Source organism: Dermochelys coriacea, chromosome 5 (genome assembly GCF_009764565.3).
Source record: "Dermochelys coriacea isolate rDerCor1 chromosome 5, rDerCor1.pri.v4, whole genome shotgun sequence".
NCBI classification, from domain to species: domain Eukaryota; kingdom Metazoa; phylum Chordata; order Testudines; family Dermochelyidae; genus Dermochelys; species Dermochelys coriacea.
In genome coordinates, this window is record NC_050072.1 from 72,398,993 (window position 1) to 72,418,232 (window position 19,240).

The 19,240-nt window shown below is 42.0% G+C and overlaps 1 protein-coding gene across 6 annotated transcripts in view; it reads left to right on the forward strand.

Moving 5' to 3' along the window:
- Positions 1 to 4,756: 4,756 nt before the first annotated feature.
- The window catches only part of APC (APC regulator of WNT signaling pathway), a 191,565-nt gene continuing 177,081 nt past the window's right edge, over positions 4,757 to 19,240 (forward strand). For 2 of the 6 annotated variants that reach the window (XM_038401215.2, XM_043515560.1), the window contains exon 1: positions 4,757 to 5,088. The gene's annotated coding sequence lies outside the window, so the exon portion shown is untranslated. Of the gene's footprint in view, positions 5,089 to 14,618; positions 14,737 to 19,240 lie in introns of all 6 variants that reach the window. The other 4 variants (XM_043515559.1, XM_038401212.2, XM_038401208.2 and 1 more) reach the window with 4 other exon arrangements.

A 19,240-nucleotide genomic window follows, 5' to 3' on the forward strand; every position in this document is an offset into this window, starting at 1 on the left:
TGCCCGGGGGCTCCGATGCTGGCCCCAGGTCCCAGCCACTGGCCCCTTGCTTGGAGTCCCAGCTGTCAGCCCCAAGTGCTCACCCTCCCTCCTGGAGCTTGAACACCCTGAATCAGCTGTTTGAACGTCCTGAATCAGCTCCGGAAGCACTGGGAGGGAGGAGGAGGAGTTGGTAAGTGCAGGGCCACCAGCGCGCGGGGGGAGGGGGACAAAGGAGGGAGCTTGGTGCCAGTGGATGCTCTCCACCCACTAATTTTTCCCCATGGGTGCTCCGGTCCCAGAGCACCCACTGAGTTGGCACCTATGCCGGACCACGGACGTTGCCAGACCAGGGAATGCCAGATTAGAGAGGCTTAACCTGGACTGTAGTGCAATCTCTTTGTCATGAAAGTGCAATTTACAAATGTAGATTTTTTTTGTTACATAACTGCACTCAAAAACAAAACAATATAAAATTTCAGAGCCTACAAGTCCACTCAGTCCTACTTCTTGTTCAGCCAATCACTAAGACAAACAAGTTTGTTTACATTCACAGGAAATAATGCTGCCCTCTTCTTATTTATAGTGTCACCAGAAAGTGAGAACAGGCATTTGCATGGCACTTTTGTAGCTGGCATTGCAAGGTATTTATGTGCCAGATATGCTAAACATCCGTATGCCCCTTCATGTTATTACCACCATTCCAGAGGACATGCTTCCATGCTGATGACGCTCGTTAAAATAGTGTGTTAATTAAATTTGTAACTTCACTCCTTGGGGGAGAATTGTATGTCCCCTGCTCTGTTTTACCTGCATTCTGCCATATATTTCATGTTATAGCAATCTCGGATGATGACCCAGCATATGTTATTCATTTTAAGAACACTTTCACTGCAGATTTGACAAAACACAAAGAAGGTACCAATGTGAGATTTCTAAAGATAGCTACAGCACTCAACCCAAGGTTTAAGAATCTGAAGTGCCTTCCAAAATCTGAGAGGGATGAGGTGTGGAGCATGCTTTCAGAAGTCTTAAAAGATCAACACTCTGCTGCGGAAACTACAGAACCCAAACCACCAAAAAAGAAAATCAACCTTCTGCTGGTGACATCTGATTCAGATAATGAAAATGAACGTGTCAGTCCACACTGCTTTGGATTGTTATCAAGCAGAACCCGTCATCAGCATAGATGCATGTCCCCTGGAATGGTGGTTGAAGGATGAAGGGAATATGAATCTTTAGCGCATCTGGCACGTAAATATCTTGCGACACTGGCTACAACAGTGCCATGTGAATGCCTGTTTTCACATTGTAAACAAGAAGCAGGCAGCATTACCTCCTGCAAATATAAACAAACTTGTTTGTCTGAGGTGATTGGCTGAACAAGAAGTAGGATTCAGACGATTTGGAGGCTCTAAAATTTTACATTATTTTTGAATGTAGGTTTTTTTGTACATAACTCTCCATGTGTAAGTTCAACTTTCATGATAAAGAGATTGCATTACAGTACTTGTATTAGATGAATTGAAAAATGCTATTTCTTTTGTTTTTTTAGTGCAAATAATTGTAATTAAAAATAATATAAAGTGAGCACTGTACACTTTGTATTCCGTGTTGTAATTTAAATCAATGTATTTAAAAATGTAGAAAACATCCAAAATATTTAAATAAATGGTATTATGTTATTGCTTAACAGTGTGATTAATCTCATGATAATCATGATTAATTTTTTTAATTGCACAATTAATAGTGATTAATTTTTTTAATTGCTTGATAGCCCTAATAAGAATAGATTTTTGTTTCCAACCTTTTCAGCCTGCCAGTCAAACATACTATTTCAAGCTAAAGGGGCACGATGAATACTTTGGGGCAGATATTCTGTTTTTTCTTTCTTTGCATTGCTGTGCAAAGGGAGTGGACAATACCCACAGGTTCCATAACAGACAGTTACCCAATCTGGGGGCGGGGGAAGGGGACCGCAGCAGGCACATAGCCAACTCCCACACTTCCTTCCCGTAAAGGGTGTGGCAGAAGTGGGGAGGGAGAGTGACAGGAACATGCTTTCATCTAGCTAATCTCAGGTGGCATATGGTTTCTTGGAAACCATACCCAGCTGGTACAAGTTAGAGCAGACAGGGCTGAGGCAGAGAACCCCCAGGAAACCATAACTAGAGTCTGGAGATTGATTCTCAGCTTCTCCTCTTTCACCTCACCTGGGTTTTCCTGAGTGGTTGCGTGTCCTTTGCTAGGTATTCTACTAGGGTCAGGCAGACCCAGTCAAGGGCCTATCCTTTCTCTGGGGCTCCTACAGCCTTCACCAAAGCTGTTGATGGAGCAAGTAGAATTGATATCTCCCTCCTGGCATTCCAGCAAGTGTTCAGTGAGGGAGCTGCTGAGGAGCTGCACAGGCAAGGGCAGTGATGTGATGTGTGGTAGTGCCCCCTGTAGTGATGGGCCTGATTCCAACACTTCAATTTAAAAATCAGAGGGGGTAGCTCATTTTCTGTTATATAATCTAATGCAAATTTCCTTCATAGCTTCCCTCAAAGGGCACAGTTTAGAGCAAGGCGCCACCAGGACATAGTTTGAACACCACTTCCATAGATTATTTTGTTTTTGCTGAATCCTTTTATTAAAAAAAGTCCGATTATAATGCAGTTTGCTTATGCCTCCCTTAAGGAAGCCAATTTTAAAACACGGCATAAGAAAATAAAAACTAAAAAAAAAGTGTTCCTCCTTTCCTCTTTTTTTATGTGTTCATCCTGAATAATGAGATGTACCCTAAGAAATAAGTCTGATTTAACATTGAGTTAAATTAAATTAAATATTGACTGTTCTTATAAACACTGCTCTTTTCACCTGAACTACAGAGTTTCAGTCATTTGAAGACAGACTCTTGTAAAGTGCATTAAGGCAGTTTTGAAAGGCTCTCCCCGTTATGAGGAAAGGTTTTACTGAGATATTTAAAATCTTGTTCATTCAGATTGTCAAACAGCTTGATGTTCTCTGATTTATTCCAACCGCCTTAGAATTGTAGCTTACTGAGTCTCTTTCATCTCATTTTTAGGCAATAGTAAAGGGATTAAATGCACAAAGACATTTACCAGGAGGTATTGCCTTTGAAACAGCAGCGATCAGTATGCAACATAATTTGATGACACAGAATATATAAAATAGTAGTTTCTAACCTTTTTGAGCATCTAGGTCAGTCTATCAAACTAAATCTCCACTATACTGGTCAATGTGTTATCTCCCATTCAGTTGTGCATGCTCTGACCTGTTGTAAAGATCAGGGTATATAGCAACTCAGTTCTATGGCACTTGACGCTGAGGGTGCCACTGGCATGATCAAATAGAATGTAATACTAGTGGGAATTGATGCTATAAAATATGCCCTACAAATAAGCCCTGATTGTAGACATGGAAGGATTCTCCTTTACTTTTTATGTAATGTAACACATTGTATGTTTTAATTTTCCCTCTGTGTAAATTTTGATTTAACCCTAAAATGTGATTTAGTTTTTTTTTGTATGTAGGAATTGATGATTACTGACACTTATCCATAAAAATGTAATCTTGCCAAGATTTAGGCAGTATGTTGCAATAGCATATATTACTATACATCCGAGAGAAGTCTGCAATATGCTGTGCCCTGATAATATTCATTCCAATAATACTTTAGTAAGACAAGTAACGCAAAGACTGCCAAAATGTAAAATGGCCAGCCATCTGTCCATGATTATGTTGAAGTTTTTGCCCACTGTGCCCATTTGTCATTAATGGCCATTTCTGATGTGGTGGCAGGTTGCCCTATGTGCTGTGATGCTACCTCTGTTTCCATTCAGTGTTAGGCACATTTTTTTCTTCTTCACTTTTAAGGAAAGCCTCATTGCTGATAATGCAGAGATATTCACAGATTCTAAATAAATTTGTTAGTCTCTAAGGTGCCACAGGTCATCCTCTTCTTTTTAAGGCCAGAAGAGATCTTAAATCATTCAAACTGATTTATAGCGTAAGTCATAGAATTTCACTTTGTTACCCCTCCATGGAGCCCAATAACTTGGGTTTGACTGTATAACTTGCAGAAAGAAGCCTGGTTCTGAAGACAGCAAGGGATGGAGAATCCACCACTTCCCTTGGTAATTTGTTCTAATGGTTGATCACCCTCACTATAAAAAACATTAGCCTTATTTTTGAGTTTGTCTGGCTTTAACTTTCAGCTACTGGTGCTTGTCATGTCTTTAGTACCCTCTATTTTCTCCTTTGAAGATACTTATACCTCTCAGTCTTTTATAAATAGCTGAACAGATTGAGCTCCTTATGCGGTTGGGCAACCTCTTGTATTTTGCGTGCTAATACCGAAAGTGTTTGTTTCACCGCTTTCCTCTGTGGGTTTGCCTGCGGGGTCACGAAGCTTGCAGTGGCCGGGGGGAAGGTGCCCACCTTGGCACATATCTCCCTGCTTAGTCTCACACAGAGACTCTCTCTCCGGCAGCCTCGAGGGTCTGTTTTTTGCTCTTCCCAGTGTTGCCTTTCTTAGTACAGGAACCACCCCCAGCAAGCACTGTGCGGGACGGGCGGGCGCGGGCGCAGCAGTAGCACGCGCCCAGCTCGCAGCACCGCGGAAGTAGGGCAGCAGCGCGCGGCACGTGTGTGCAAAAGGAAGGGGGAAGACTAAGAGGCTGCTGCTCCTGTACGCGTGCGCATCGCCTCCCCGAGCCGATTCCGGTTCTTCCTGGGCCGGCTGCTGGAGCCGGGATTCCCCCGGCCGCGCCTGCGCACTACGCTCTCCCCTCAGGCAAGATGGCGGCGGGGAGACCAGTCAGGGAGGGGGAGTGAGAAGGGGTGGCCGCGTTGTGGGGCCGGCCGCTGACTGAGGCCGGAGGGAAGCTCGGAGAGGTCGGGGCTGCCTGGCCCGAGCCGCGGGGATGAGGAGCCGGGGCAGCGGGATGGGGGCCGGCCCATGCCTGTGAGAAGGGGGAGTGTCTGTCGGGCCCAGCGCCCTGTATCTGCGGCCGAGTCCGGCCCCGGCTGCCTCTTCCGCCTGCTGCCTGGGGCCGAGCTGGCGTCGGAGGAGTCGCCGCGGCGGGGTGGGGAGAGAGCAGGCAGGTGAGTGAGAGAGAGAGAGCCGGGCTCCTCCGCGGGCTGCTGCCCGTCCCCGCATGGCACCGCCAGCCCCCAGCAGCGCCCCATGGCAGCACCCCGGCGAGTCCCCGTCTCTTGGCAGCCCGCCCCTGCATGCTGCCGCCCGTGGCGCGCTCCATCCGGTAGAGCCCCGGGTACTACCTCCCCCGCCCCCCGGTACAGCCACCCCCGGGGTGCCCAGGCCCCTTCATCCGCCTCTTATGTGACCTGCTGACCGGGTACTGTCTCAGTATTTCAGGATTTGATTAAATAATCCTTTCCGAGGGTGGCTAATAGATATTCCCGCAATACCTGTCCTGTGCGTTACCCCTTGGAACGGAGGGGAGAGGAAGGATGATGTTTTGGCTGAGGCACTAGACTGGGACTCCTATCCAGATCTGAGCTCAGTTCCCAGCTCCCCTGTAACAAATACGGCCTGCAATATACAACTTTCATGTTGTAGTAGTATAACAATATAAATTGAATGCTTTATGGCAGAGTTTGAAAAAATTCCCAAATGCCAGAGTGTGTATGTAGTGAAGCCTGACAGCAATGTCTGTGAGAAGCCCAGCTCTTTTTAGCTTCCCTGAAGTGTGTGGGGGGGGGGGATGGGTATTAAGTTTAAAAGTAAAGTCCCAGCCACCTCACGCCTTGCTCTGGTTGCTAGAGAGGACCTTCCTTGCTTATCCCTGACTCCACAGCCTTCTGAAGGCTATGGGGGTTATTTCTTCTGCTGCTTATGAGTCTGTGTAATGTAACTCTACCTTTTATGTCACAACCTCTGTTTTTGAGGTGTTCCTAGCCCTTCTCTCTGCTCATGACTCTAGTCTGTTTCACTTTCCAACTTCACTGGGTGACAAGGTGTTCTGATTAACAGCTCTAAAATTTACTAGTGCCCTGTTAGCTTTCACAAAGGGCATCAGTGAAATTATGAATGGTAGTAGCAGCACCCTTAGGAAGGTGGTCCTGCATCTGTTGACATTTGAAAAGCTTATCCTAGCAGTAATGAGGCTAGAAACCTTCAGACTTCTGGGGGGGGGGGGGGAAGTAATTCTGCAGAAACTGATAGTTTAGGCTCACTTCCACCAACTCCTGATCCTCATGAAAAGGTTTTTTGTGCCCCTGGTGGGGGAGTAGATTTTTCATGCTTTGCTTATATGATGTTATATATTTGAAATAGTAGTTTGTTTAACTGTACTTCTTGTAGTGATCCTGGTTTGATAATCTACATTCTGATTTAAATTACAAAGGAATATTAATTTATTCTTTACCGTGGGCTTCAAGAATTGTGGCATGAAAGCTTTCCTTTTTTTAAAACTGTGAGTTTGATGAAGTTGTTATGTCAAGTGGCTCTTGCCAGTCCTAGCGACCTAGGAAATGTTAGTCAAGTTAAAGTGGAGGTCATAAAATCCTTTATCTTACTTTTTTGGGTTGACTTCTGTTTTCCTTGATATGTTTCTTTCCCTCCCACTCTGTAAAAGGCTTCATCACACATGCAGCATGTTCAGCCCAAGGGAGAGGACTTTGCAACTGAAAGCTCATCTTCCTGATGGAAGGATAATAGCTATGATCTGAGACCTCAAAGAATACAGGGATAATCTGAGTTCCACAAAGAATGTGTATGACTTACCTGGCAAAAGGATGGCTATAATTAGTGGTATACTACACAAAAACGTAGCTGACAATGATGATGCTTTATGGCCTCCCCAAGTGTTGGGATGGTATGCATATGAAATTTTTTGTTCCTGTTTTTCTTGTGATATTTGTAGTAATACACTAAACATACTATTACATATAGTAAAAGTATATTAAACTACATGTTGAAAAAGAAAAACAAGAATAGACAATACTAAATTCTCAAATCTGAGATTTAATTTAGCTTTAGATACCTAAACTTTTGTATTTTGACACATTTGTTTTGACTGTAAAAATTGTAGTTTCATTTTATTTAAAATGTCAGACAAACAGTAAAGACTATAAACAATGTTATTTTGCATTTCCCCTTATTGAAAGATACAGTAATCAAACTTGTACTAGAAAATAAGTCTTGCTAAAAAAGAACTCAGATATTTGAGAATAAAATTGAGTGGTGGAAGAGTAAGTTCACAACACAATTTTCAAGTTTTGTATCTGGCTTGTATGCATCATCTTTTAATAACTAACTTCTGTAAAGAATCCCCACAAAGCTGGTCATAGGCCCTAGTCCTTGCCAGAAACCAACAGATAAAAACACATTTGTGTCTAGTCCAAACCACTTCAAAGTTAAAACAAGTGCGCAAAAAAAAGAGATAATGTTCAAGAAATGAAATCACCTTTCTTTTTTAACTCTCTCAAATGCTTGTCTGATTAGAATAGAAATTTTCAGGAAAATTTGAGGTAAAAGATTCACACATGACATTTCGGATGCATTCATTCAGGTCACAAGAGCAATGCTATGCTGATAGCTGCTTATCCCAGTGGACAACTGCATTTTACTTTTACTGAAGTTTATGTATGCTGTTATTCTAGTAGAACTCATTAAATTAATATTAGTTATTTCTTTTTATGTACTTGCAGATACCCTTGGTGGGTTGTTTGCAAGATTTGCTTGTTCGTATAATTCACCTTCAGATATTCCTTTCAGTGGTCCATCAATAACCAAAAATAAGTGGTAACTAGTATCTTGAATTGTTGTCTTTTTCCAGTTGGATCAGCATTAAACTTTTTAATACATGTTGAAATGATCAAGTTGAACAAAAGTAGATGTGGTTCATTTGGTATTGGCTAACAGACTTAAAATATATTGGTAGCTTAAGTGAAAATGAGACACCCAAATTGGCTTATCGTTAGTTAACTTTTTCCCTCTGTATTAAACCATTTAGAGTACACATCTTGTAAAAAGTAATAACTTTTCACAGAATTATTAAATTCTTGTTGTCAGAGCATTTTTCTGTACGTTAAATGTCAGTTTGTTCTAAAACTATGATGAATGACATTCTAATAGACTTAGGTTTAGCATAGAGTTCATTTTACACACACTTTGAAAATTAAAGTGTCCAATAGCCATTCTATAGTTCAATAGTGTCGTATAATAGAAATCACAAACTCCAAGGCCTTGTACACGTATCTGAAACCTTATGGGGAAAAGTGGTAAATCTCAAATGTTTTTTTTTACTCCAAACTAAGTCTGTTGCACAATGGAGACAAATTTTAGTGTTTTCCTTTTTACTTTGAGTCTTCATATTTTAAGAATCTGGGTTTTAATATGATGATGATGGAATGAATGAACAATGAATGAATGGGGCAAGGCTAGTTAGCTAATGGATTGATTACTAAAATGAACATCTGATTAGCTGATAATTCCTCACATAATAGTGACACTTATACTTTGTTCTTAACAATAAAAAAAAAAAAGCCTATGCTAGCAATATTTTGCAAATTTAGAGGTTTTTGGTCTTGTTAAACTCAGACTGTAATTATGAATTTTATTGAAATAATATAAGGTGGGCATGATAAAGAAATACAAATTTATGATAGTGATGTAACTATCAACCATACTATAGTGCTGTAGAACATTTTGATCATATGATGTCAAACTATTTTAATTGTAGACTTGCATCTTGTTACAGAAGCTGGGAATATCTGTGCCTGTGTTACATGACTGGATAGGGTTTAGTTCTCCTTAATTTGAAAGTGAAGAGTATTTTTATTTTGGGCTGGACACTTCTCTTGTTACTTTCTTAACTGAGTTGACAGTCTTTGCCTTGATAATTTGCATTTGTGGAAGCTGTTCTCTTGTTGAGGAGAAATGTTTTCTGGCATCCAGAGAACTGTATTTAGTGGATGTGGTATTGTGGGGAGGCACATGGAAGGGAGGAAAGGCAGTTAACAAGGACTACAAATAAAAGGAGAGAGAGGTAGTTGACAAGACTGTTAGCACATTTGCCTGTAATACTTCTGATATTGAGCATTGGGTGCAGGGCCATAGTGCATTAGTTTAACTTGATGGAGGAATATTAGTAGACACTTCACAAGACTGTCCATTTTAGTGTCCTAACTGGAGGTTTATTGCTTTATTTAATAGTAGTTGTCTCTAGTGGGAACCAGAGGACTTGCAAATAGTAGTTGTATTTTAGGAAAGGGGAAGAGATGGACACCGCTTGGCCCATGCCAAGGCACAGTATATTTAAAAAAAAAAAAAATCTTGTTCTTTCAAAATAGTTTCGGAACAGTGGGCAGTAGCAGCAAAGGAGTTACACTAACTGTGTTCTACTTGGAAAATATCAAATTTTAAAATTTGATCATTGTATAATATACTAAAATGACATTATTAAGCCTGGCCTCATAGTTGAGTGCAAAGATTGAATCAGACTGATGCATAAAATAGTCTGATCGTGCCACTCCCTAAATATTAAGGATTGTCAAAGATCTAAATTACTTCAATAGTTACAAAATATTGTAAATGAAAGACTGCTGAGATGTCATTTCAGGCTAGTTGTTCAGGAATTAATTATTTAAGTGCATAGGGTATGTATTTACTTGTCAACAAATGTACGTCTGTAATATATTTATAAGTTACTTTTAATTGTTTCAGAGTAGCAGCCGTGTTAGTCTGTATTCGCAAAAAGAAAAGGAGTACTTGTGCCACCTTAGAGACTAACAAATTTATTTGAGCATAAGCTTTCGTGAGCTACAGCTCACTTACAGATTCATAAGGATATTAATCACGTAGATCTGAACTTAGCTCTTTGTGGTGTGAAAATTGGGTTGGCCTTCTATTATTCAACAACTGGCAAGAGAGGGAGAAATGGAAGAGAGATGAAACATTTCATTAGTGTGTTATAAGAATGTAAAGAAATTATGAATGATGCAAACATAATTTAGTTGAGCTGACTCTCCCTTAACTTATGGATGCTAAAAATTCTCAGGTTCACAGTGTGTTTTTCCCATTTTAAATCCTTCATTATTGAGACACCACATTACAGCAACTATCATTTGAGCAAAGGACTGTCTAAGAATCAGTTTGGAATTAATCAATGCTATTCCCTAATCAATTACAAAGGTCACAGTTGAGTTGTATATAGATGTGATTCTTTCACTCTAGGGTTAATATGTTGCTAATTAGAGTTTTACACCTTTGTCAGACTCAGCTCTGGTTCTCTTGGAGTAAGACCTAAGGGTTGCAAATTAAATTCAAATCTCTCAATTGACGGGCCACAAATTGTCATGGAGAATTGGATGCTATAGAGCCTGAAAACATGCCTCTCTGCTGAAGTTTTGGCATTTTGATTCCAAATGTCCAATGAAGACGCTATAGCACGGCAAGCATGGAGTCCGCTCAGCTCACCGCTGGTGTTGTGAGCATTGTAAACACCTCGTGCATTATACTGGAGTATGTGCAGAACCGGGCTAAGAGACGCCAGCTTGAGGACAATTGTGATGAGGACATGGACACAGATGTTCCTGAAAGCATGGGCTGTGGCAGTTGGGACATCATGGTGGCAGTGGGGCTGATTGATACAGTGGAATGTTGATTCTGGGTCCGGCAAACAAGCACAGACTGGTGGACTGCATAGTGTTGCAGGTATGGAATGATTCACTGTGGCTGTGAAACTTTTCACATGCGTAAGGCCACTTTCCTTGAACTTTGTGAGTTGCTTTCCCCCACCCTGAAGGGCAGGAATACTAAGATGATAGCTGCCTTGACAGGTGAGAAGTGAGTGGCGATAGCCCTGTGGAAGCTTGCAACGCCTGACTGTTACTGGCCAGTAGGGAATCAATTTGGAGTGGGCAAGTCTACTGTGGGGACTGCTGTGATCCAAATAGCCAGTGCAATTACTGACGTTCAGTTATCAAGGATAGTGACTCTGGGAAATGTGCAGGTCATACTGGATGGCTTTGCTGCAATGGGGTTCGAGTGGTGGTGCGATAGATGGAACACATATCCCTATCTTGGCACCGGACCACCTTACCAACCAGTACGTAAATTGCAAGGGGTACTTCTCAATGGTGCTGCAAGCACTGTTGGATCACAAGGGAAGTTTCACCAACATCAATGTGGGATGGCCGGGAAAGGTGCATGACGCTCACATCTTTAGGAACTCAGACAGTTCGAGCAGTTGCAAGAATGGACTTACTTTCCGGACCAGAAAATAACTGTTGGGGATGTTGAAATGTCAATAATTATCCTTGGGGACCCAGCCTACCCCTTGCTCCCATGGCTTATGAAGCCATACACAGGCAGCCTGGACGGTAGTACGGAGCAGTTCATAGGCTGAGCAAGTGCAGAGTGGTGGTAGAATGTGTCTTTGGACATCTAAAAGCTCACTGGCGCTGTTTGCTGATGAGGTTAGACCTCAGCCCAACCAAAATTCCAAGCATAACAAGCATTGTTATTGCTGCTTGCTGTGTGCTCCATAATATCTATGAGAGTAAGGGTGAGATGTTTATGGCGGGGTAGGAGGTTGAGGCAAATCGACTGGCAATCTATTTTGAGCAGCCAGACACCAGGGTGATTAAAAGTGTGTACAGCTAGGCATGCTGCGCATCAGAGAGGCTTTGAAAACCAGTTTCATGACTGACCAGGCTATGGTGTGACAGTTATGTGTGTTGCTCCTTGAAGCAAACTTGCCCCCTTTGTTGATTTGATTTCCCTGTAAGCCAACCACCCTCCCTCCTTCGAAATAAAGTAACTATTGTTTTGAAACCATGTATTCTTTCTTTATTTTATTTAAAAAAAAAAGTGAGAACTGACAAGGTATCCTGGGTGGGGTAGAGTGAGGTAGGGTCGGGGAGGAGGAAAGGACAAGGCCACATTGCTTATTGTAGCCACACTACATATCAAAACTGTTTGAATGACAGCCTTCTGTTGCTTGGGCCATCCTCTGGAGTGGAGTGGCAGGGTGCCCAGAGCCTCTTCTCTCCCCCCCCCGCCCCTTCCCCAACCCGTGTTCTTGGGCTTCTGCGTGAGGAGCATCTGGAACTTGGGGAGGAGGGCAGGTGGTTATACAATGGATGCACCGGGGGTCTGTGTTCTTGTTGGCTTTCCTGCAGCTCCATCAGATGCTTCATCATGTCAGTTTGCTCCCCAATTAGCCTCAGCATCGCTTCCTGCCTCTGCTCTTCGTGCTCACTTAATGCTTTCCTGGCCTCTGCCACTGAATTCCTCCATGCATTAAGCTGTGCCCAATCAATGCAGGAGGATTGCATGAGCTCGGAAAACATGTCATTGCGAGTGCATTTTTTTTCACCTTCTAATCTGCGATAACCTCAGGGATGGAGATGGTAGAGGGAGCATAGAAACATTTGCACCTGGGGGGGAGAAAAAGGGAGAGTAAAATTTAAGATGAATCATTTCTGAGAACAAAAGGGAGACTCTTTCACAGTGAATCAAGCAATTCACAGCAGACAGCACAGGTGCTTTAGGTACAAGGTTGCATTTTGTCTTTTATATTGAGCCTCTGCCGGTATGGTGACACATCACACATGGCTGGGCAACAGAATTCGGTTTCCAGGCAGTCATGGTAAGCGTTTTGGTACATGGGATTGGCTCCTTATGCCTTCATAACATGAGGAAATGGTTTTAAACTGCAGTGCCATCCTTTCCCATAGCAAGCAATGCCATCTGGGTTTCACATTCACATTTCACAAAAGGAGGGGCTGCAGTTTTTGGGTGGATGTGCAGCACACACCTCCCCGCACCCCACCATGTGGCTATTCTCTGGGATGATCCCTTCCACCCTCCCCCTGCCATGTGGCTATTCTCTGGGATGATCCCTTCTAGCCAAGCGCAAACAGCCCAGCATGACTGGGGTCTAATGTGCCAGGGATCACCAAACAGAGGGGATTATTGTCCCCTTACAAAACTTCCCCGATTTCAACCAGGTGACTATGAATAATACCATTTTTCTGAGGCTGACACAAAGATAAAGACCAAATGTTGCATGAATGTGACCAAAACCCAGGACCATTCACTGCCATGCTTTGTGCCTCAGTGATCCCAGACCACTTGGCCATACTGACCAAACAGGAAATGAAATTCAAAATTTCCCGGGGCTTTCCTGTGTACCTGGCTAGTGCATCAGAGTTCAAAGTGCTGTCCAGAGCGGTCACATTGGAGCACTCTGGGATAGCTCCCAGAGGCCAATACCATCGAATTGCGTCTGCACTAGCCCAAATTCGACCCAGCAAGGTCGATTTTAGCGCCATTTCCCTCGCCAGGGAGGAGTACAGAAGTAGATTTGAAGAGCCCTTTAGGTCAATGGAATGGGGTTGGTTGTGTAGACACATTCATTTTAAAATCAACCTAACGCAGCTAAATTCGACCTAATCCTGTAGTATAGGCCAGGGCATATAGGGAAAGGACACAAACATGGACAAAGCAAATTCGTTTTAAAATTTAAGTGAATATTTGAGGACAAAGCTTTTGTAGTTTGTGCATAGCTTTATTGAATCCAGTTGAGTACTGATAGAAGTTTGGACTTAATGTAATGGTTTAACTGGTTAGGCTGAAAGGCTTCAGTTCGTACTTGCAGAGGGCTGAGCAAAATTGCCATGTCTTAGTCATAGAATATGAGACTATTTGGGGAAATAGAAACGATTAAAAGAACACAGAGATCAAAGTGATCTCTGAATCAAGTTCAGATCAGGCGATATATTCTTGCCTTCAGAGAACTTCATGAATACTATAGAAGTAAGATTCAGGTTCTCCAGTGAAGGTGACAGATAATTTTGAACTTTTCAGTGGCTTACCCAGAATTTTTTTTTTCAGTCAAAGGTTAAGGCTTTAAAGTGGTTTCAATTGACTTTATTGCAGCTGCCGTCTTGAATTTCCTCTAATGGAAGAGTATCAAAGCAGCCACTTTAGAAGGTTTTAAAGCTTAATTTTTTAGTCTCATCCCTTCTTTCCCCAAGATCTGTGGGTTTTTTTGTTTTTGTTTTTTAATCTTACATTAATCTTTTTCTACATACACTCAGGCAGAAAAAAGGGTATATTTCTTCTCCAGAGGTCTTTTGATAGCCCTTTTTCCTGCTATATTCCCACAGCCTGGAAGGGCCAAAATTGGAACTGTGTTGGTTAAGAGTGCATGTGACTCCCATTATTACCCATCCATGCTGCTACTACTAACATCATCAATAAGAAAAGGTGAGGGAGCGATTACTAGAGTGCTTTCAAATCCGGTAAACTGCTACTGGAAATCATAGATTGTAAAATAGAGAACTTTTTCATACTGCATCACTGCCAGATGCGGTGGAGGATTACTATCTCAGAAGGCTGCTGTTGATGTCAGTTTTGCTGTTCTGCTGTTGCCCCTCTCTTGGCTCACTTGAACCACGAGCAGAATCACTGGCACAATTTATCTCGTATAGAGGAATTACAAAAATGTTTAGATATATGGGAAATGTGGGATCTCTGTGATGGCACACCAAATGTAACCCCTTGGTTAATGATTGGGATTTGAGGCACAATATTGATATGCAGTCTGATGACATGGAGCATACCGTAGCTTGTATGTTTTATATTTCATACTATCTAGTGCTCCTTTCCTTGTGGAGAAATCAGTCACGTGCAGAAGTTGAGTGCATCAGAGAAAATGCAGTATGATCTATATATGTTGGACTCTTGACTGGCAAAACAAATCCTTCATCATGCAGGTACAGTTCTTTAAGATCCTGTCAGATTTGAATTTTGAATGTTGCCTTTTCTTTTGTGAAGAGAAGGGCTTAATAACTGCTGTATTCATTGAAATTGACCCTAGCCCTCATATACTGGTTTAAATCTCATGGACTGTGTGATGTCACTATACAACTGTCTTTTTTTAGATTAATTTAGGAATATTGAAAAAGTAAAACAAGTTTAGTAGGAACAGATACTGAGATGGATTGAGACTTTTTCTTGCTTATATAAGCAAGATTTGAGATACATTTGATTTTTGCCATTTTTATCCTGTATTTGAATATTAACATATCACTGGTGCTTTTGTAAAAGTGGTTCATCATTCACTCTCATTTCCTTGCCTTCCCAAACAGTTTCGTGATCTAATTTTTTCCTCCAACTATAATCACCAGAAATAAAAGAAGAAACCATATAAAGTGTGGTGTTAGCCTTCTAACCAACTAAAATAGCTTGTGCCATGTGTATCTATAAGAATATTCTAGGATGGTCACTCTGGGCATGTCTGCACTGCAATGGAAGCTGAAGGTTCAAGCTCAGGCTCAAGCCTGATCACCTTTCCATCTAAGCACAAATTATACAAACTCAGGGCTCAGATCCAGGATCACAGGACTCTGTGGGGCTGGAGGGTTCGAGCCTGAGTCAAGCCAGAACCCAGGCTTCAAGCCCTGTTGCTTTGCCGTGTAGACGCAGCCGCACTGGATTCATGCTCAGGGAGTCTGCCATAACCGTTCCAGAGCCCATGGCACTATTTTTTTTTTTGTCCTCTGTACAGTCAAGTTCTCCCATACTGCACCAAGAACAAAGGGCTACAGCAGCCACATTTTGGGAGGGTGCTAAGAAATCTACGAAATGGGTGTTTGGACTGGGGCCTGCATAATGCCACCTAGAGACCTGGTGTTCAGCAGTTCCTAATCTGGAATTACAAGAGTATAGATGCTCAAACCCTACAAACCCAGGGTTTGTTACCTTGAGTTCTGCTAGTCCTGGTCTTAAGTTGCAGTGTAGATGTACCCTTTGTGTTTCATTCTGAAAGCAAGAATGTCTGAGTCTGTGTGAAGTGAAGGAAACCGCTACCAAGTATGGTTGAGAGTATCACCAAATTGAATCATCAGTGGGATTTGCAGTCTTTTAGCATCTAATTTTAAAGATCTCAGCGATTTTGACTCTATTAATTGTACCTGTACCCTGTAGAGCTACGGTAAGGCACATATCTATGCCATCCCAGGAATTGTAGGCCATTATGATACCAGAGGTAACTCAGCCAATCACCAACCTTACTCAACAGCTAATTTGCATGCAACTCTTTTGGTTGTATGAGAGAGGCCCAACTGCCACATCTATGCAGCAGCATGAGCTTTCAGTGGGGGTGTGTGTGTGTGTGTGTGTATAAAGCTATGTTTACAATACATTTCTACAAAGAAACTTGTTTCTAGACTGTTTTACCAATTTACTACATCAGGTATAGAATACAAAGTGATGATTTCTTGCAAAATTATTTTGCAAAGCATGTTTTTAATGAATTTTTTTTTTCTCTGGTATCTTTCAGATGGCTTTGTTTCAGATTTGCTCCTATGTCTAACTAGGGTAGCTAATGATGCCTTTCCTTTAATTAGTAGTCACACTGAAGAATAGTTACTGGGTTAATTGTATTACTACTTTTTCAAGTAACTGGTGTTGCTTTGTGTACAAGGTGTTTAAGTTGTTGCTTAGCAAGTCCCCAATTTGTCTAAAAAAAAAAAAATCAAACTTCACTAATTTTTTTATATATATCATGTACATGCAAAATTTTATTAAGTATAATGTAAATAAGAGGGACTCATGATGCTTAAATATTTAAAGAATGGAATAATCAATACATCAATTATTTGCTTATCTTATACATCAAGATGTTCTGGATCTTCATATGTATTAATTTGTTGGTCACCTTCAAATTGGAATAGATTGTGGAGCAAAGGTATAGCTTATTTTTTGTCTTGATGTATAAAGTTGCTTGAGATGAAAACTCCAAATACCTAGTGACTACACTGGCCATAACTGTAGTAAGTGACCATTTCCAAGAATACAACTTCCTTCTATGTTATGCAGTCATAAATAGGAGCTGATTGTGATATAAGAACTTGAATAGAATAACAAGTGGGTTTGTGACTTGATGTGGGGTACTAGAGGGAAGGTCAGATGACTCTTTACCCATCAGATGCATATTTAAAATTAATGCCTTAATCATTTTATGTAACCTCTCGCTTATGTTTTTAATTTGAAAGATATTTACTTTTAGGATGCTTAAAATAGAAAAAGGGATGCTAATATATTTTTGCAAAAAGAAAAGGAGTACTTGTGGCACCTTAGAGACTAACAAATTTATTAGAGCATAAGCTTTCGTGAGCTACAGCTCACTTCATTGGATGCATTCGGTGGAAAATACAGTGGGGAGATTTATATACACACACAGAGAACATGAAACAATGGGTTTTATCATACACACTGTAAGGAGAGTGATCACTTAAGATGAGCCATCACCAGCAGCAGGGGGGGAGGGAGGAAAACCTTTCATGGTGACAAGCAAGGTAGGCTATTTCCAGCAGTTAACAAGAACATCTGAGGAACAGTGGGGGGTGGGGAGGGGGAATAAATAACATGGGGAAATAGTTTTACTTTGTGTAATGACTCATCCATTCCCAGTCTCCATTCAAGCCTAAGTTAATTGTATCCAGTTTGCAAATTAATTCCAATTCCGCAGTCTCTCGTTGGAGTCTGTTTTTGAAGTTTTTTTGTTGAAGAATAGCCACCCTCAGGTCTGTAATCGAGTGACCAGAGAGATTGAAGTGTTCTCCAATTGGTTTTTGAATGTTATAATTCTTGACATCTGATTTGTATCCATTTATTCTTTTACGTAGAGACTGTCCAGTTTGACCAATGTACATGGCAGAGGGGCATTGCTGGCACATGATGGCATATATCACATTGGTAGATGCGCAGGTGAACGAGCCTCTGATAGTGTGGCTGATGTGATTAGGCCCTTTGATGGTGTCCCCTGAATAGATATGTGGACAGAGTTGGCAACGAGCTTTGTTGCAAGGATAGGTTCCTGGGTTAGTGGTTCTGTTGTGTGGTGTGTGGTTGCTGGTGAGTATTTGCTTCAGATTGGGGGGCTGTCTGTAAGCAAGGACTGGCCTGTCTCCCAAGATCTGTGAGAGTGATGGGTCGTCCTTCAGGATAGGTTGTAGATCCTTGATGATGCGTTGGAGAGGTTTTAGTTGGGGGCTGAAGGTGATGGCTAGTGGCATTCTGTTATTTTTTTGTTGGGCCTATCCTGTAGTAGGTGACTTCTGGGTACTCTTCTGGCTCTGTCAATTTGTTTCTTCACTTCAGCAGGTGGGTATTGTAGTTGTAGGAATGCATCATAGAGATCTTGTAGGTGTTTGTCTCTGTCTGAGGGGTTGGAGCAAATGCGGTTATATCGCAGAGCTTGGCTGTAGACAATGGATCGTGTGGTATGATCTGGATGAAAGCTAGAGGCATGTAGGTAGGAATAGCGGTCAGTAGGTTTCCGATATAGGGTAGTGTTTATGTAACCATCGCTTATTAGCACAGTAGTGTCCAGGAAGTGGATCTCTTGTGTGGACTGGTCCAGGCTGAGGTTGATGGTGGGATGGAAATTGTTGAAATCCTGGTGGAATTCCTCAAGGGCTTCTTTTCCATAGGTCCAGATGATGATGTCATTAATGTAGCGCAAGTAGAGTAGGGGCATTAGGGGACGAGATCTGAGGAAGTGTTGTTCTAAGTCAGCCATAAAAATGTTGGCATACTGTGGGACCATGCAGGTACCCATCGCAGTGCCGCTGATTTGGAGATATACATTGTCCCCAAATGTGAAATAGTTATGGGTGAGGACAAAGTCACAAAGTTCAGCCACCAGGTTAGCCGTGACATTATCGGGGATAGTGTTCCTGACGGCTTGTAGTCCATCTTTGTGTGGAATGTTGGTGTAGAGGGCTTCTATATCCAATCAGTCCTATCTCGGGGCCTCTCCTTTTGCCCCTCCACCCCCATGAACATGATACAGTTCTGTGGTGACCTAGAATCCTATTTTCGACGTCTCCGACTCAAGGAATATTTCCAACACACCTCTGACCAACATAATGACCCACAGAGACCTTCCTGCCAACACTACAAAAAGAAGGATTCTGGGTGGACTCCTCCTGAAGGTCGAAACAACAGACTGGACTTCTACATAGAGTGCTTCCACCGACGTGCACGAGCTGAAATTGTGGAAAAGCAACATCACTTGCCCCATAACCTCAGCCACGCAGAACACAATGCCATCCACAGCCTCAGAAACAACTCTGACATCATAATCAAAAAGGCTGACAAAGGAGGTGCTGTCGTCATCATGAATAAGTCGGAGTATGAACAAGAGGCTACTAGGCAGCTCTCCAACACCACTTTCTACAAGCCATTACCCTCTGATCCCACTGAGAGTTA